This window comes from Tachyglossus aculeatus, chromosome 15 (assembly GCF_015852505.1).
Source record: "Tachyglossus aculeatus isolate mTacAcu1 chromosome 15, mTacAcu1.pri, whole genome shotgun sequence".
Taxonomy (NCBI): Eukaryota; Metazoa; Chordata; class Mammalia; order Monotremata; family Tachyglossidae; genus Tachyglossus; species Tachyglossus aculeatus.
Window position 1 is genome coordinate 13,121,117 of NC_052080.1, and position 2,912 is coordinate 13,124,028.

Here is a 2,912-nt window from a genome sequence, read left to right on the forward strand (position 1 = left end):
GTTCCCCTGGGGACATATACACAACTTGGGAAAGGGTTTTTTTAAAACGTATTTTTTATGGTATTTGTTAAGCGCTTACTATGTGCCAGACACTGCACTAAGAACCAGGGTAGAGAGAAGCTGGAGAGTCGTCCCCATCCCGCTGCTGGAACACCCACTCTCTCTCTCCTCTTGTGGATTCACTGTCTGTCACTCCAGAAAAAAAAAAAAAAATAATAATGGCATTTGTTAAGCACTTACTATGTGCAAAGCACTGTTCTAAGTGTTGGGGGGGATACAAGGTGATCAGGCTGTCCCACATGGGGCTCACAGTCTTCATCCCCATTTTACAGATGAGGTAACTGAGGCTCCGAGAAGTTAAGTGACTTGCCCAAGGTCACACAGCAGACCTCTGAAGGGCTCTGTCCCGAGAAGATGCCCTCTTATCTTTCCGGAACGCCCTCCACTCCTTTCCCGAAGCAGTCTGAATCACCCCTGAGCCCATTCCTATGTCAATACAGCATTGTCCACTGTGAGTAAAGACACCACCCCGCCCCAGCCTCCGCTGACTCTGGAGATACTACCCACCAAGACCTGGAATATCATTCATTCAGTGGTATTTATTGAGCGCTTACTGTGTGCAAAGCACTGTACTAAGTGCTTGGGAGAGGACAATATAACAATAAACGGACACATTCCCTGCCCACAACGAGCTTACAGTCTGGGGAAGGGGTGGCGAAGACACAGGGAACTAGAAGCTCTGCCCCCCACTCCAAATTTCATCTAAGGCCCATCCCTTACCTACAACACACACGCCGAGGAGCACTGTTGCCTAGGGAATAGAGCATGGATCTGAGATTGAGAAGGGCCTGGGTTCTTATATCCCTTGTCTGCCGCGTGACCTTGGGCAAGTCACTTCACTTCTCTGGGCCTCAGTTCCCTCATCTGTAAAATGGGGATTGAGACTATGAGCCCCACGTGGGACAGGGACTGTGTCCAACCCGATTTGCTCGTATCCATCCCAGTGCTTAGCCCAGTGTCTGGCACATAGTAAGTGCTTAACAAATACTATCATTATTATTATTATCAGCTAATCAGGTTGGATCCAGTCCTGTCCCACATGTGGTTCACCATCTTCATCCCCATTTTGCAGCTGACTTCACTGAGGCCCAGAGAAGTGAAGTGACTTTCCTTAGGTCGCGTAGCAGACAAGTGGCAGAGTTGGAATTAGAACCCATGACCTTATGACTCTCAGGCCCATGCTCTATCCACTATGCCATGCTATTCTTGTATTTGTCCCAATGCTTAAGACGGCGCCTGGCGTATAGTAAGCACTTAACGAATATCATAAAAGAAACACACACATGTGTTTGACCCCTGGTCAAATTTTGGCTTCCAGATTCTTTCAAATTCCCCGCTCTCTCCCTTGGAATTAAAAAAGACAAAGCAAAAACAGCTTCATCAGGTATATGCCAGTCTCCTCCCCTCAAGCATCCGAACATCCCCAAACTTACCCGGCTGATTTCCCCGTGCGACGAACTTCAAGAAGGAACTGGCTTCGTTCTCCCTTTCTTGTATCCAGTGGACAGAGTGTATCCGGAAACACCCTCTGTAGCCCTGCCAACTCCCCGAGAATCCCAGCGATCCCCAGTGGAGCAGGAGTCTGACTGGCAGAGGAGGAGGAGGAGGAGGCAAGGTGTGGTTGGGGTTGGAGAATTTGGCTGCGGTTGATTGGGTGCAACATCTTTCTTCTACCTGCCCTTGTCCCTGATTAATCAGTCAATCGTATTTATTGAGCACTTACTGTGTGCAGAGTACTTGTCCTTGGCCCTGATTTGCATCACTTATCAGGAGTCTGTGGTTGAGTCTGCCCTGGCCTAACCCTGCTCAGGGGAAAAAAGAACATGGAGGCAAGGGGTGTGTCTCTTTAGTGGGGGGTTGTCCTCTCTCAAGTGCTTTCCACATAGTAAGTGCTCAATAAATGATTGAATCAATCAGTCAGTCAATCGTATTTATTGAGCGCTTACTGTGTACAGAGCACTGTACTGCAGAGCGCTTGGGAAGTACAAGTTGGCAACATATAGAGACAGTCCCTACCCAACAGTGGGCTCTCATTCTAGAATGAATGACTGAATGAATGAATAGTAATAATACTGCTAATAATAGGGGCTTGTTTAGCGCTTACCACACTGTACTAAGCGCTGGGGTGGCTACATGCAAGTTGGGTTGGACACAGTCCTTGTCCAGCGTGGGGCCCACAGTCTCAATCCCCACATTATAGATGAGGTAACCGAGGCCCAGAGAAGTGACTTGACCAAGATCACACAGAATGATGATGATGATGGCATTTATTAAGCGCTTACTATGTGCAAAGCACTGTTCTAAGCACTGGGGAGGTTACAGGGTGATCAGGTTGTCCCACGGGGCTCACCGTCTTAATCCTCATTTTCCAGATGAGGTCACTGAGGCCCAGAGAAGTGGAGTGAATTGCTCGAAGTCACACAGCTGACAACTGGCAGAGATGGGATTTGAACCCATGACCTCTGACTCCACAGCCCGGGCTCTATCCCCTAGGCCAGTGGTTCTCTAGCCACCTAAATGAGGAAAACTTTCTCCTCAAAAGGAGAATCAACCAATCAAGCAGTGGTTTTTCTTGAGCCCTTACTGTGTGCAGAGCACTGTACTGTTTGGGAGAGTACAATATAATAGACACATTCCCTGCCTACCAAGAGCTTACAGTCTAGAGAAGTGGCCTTCCCCTGGCAAAGGGAATGGGAAGGCTCTCAGACTTCAAGGTACACTGATCTTGGCCCGATATCAATTAGTGGTATTTAATAATAATATAATAATAATAATGGCATTTATTAAGCACTTACTATGTGCCAAGCACTGTTCTAAGCGCTGGGGAGGTTACAAGGTGATCAGGTTGTCCC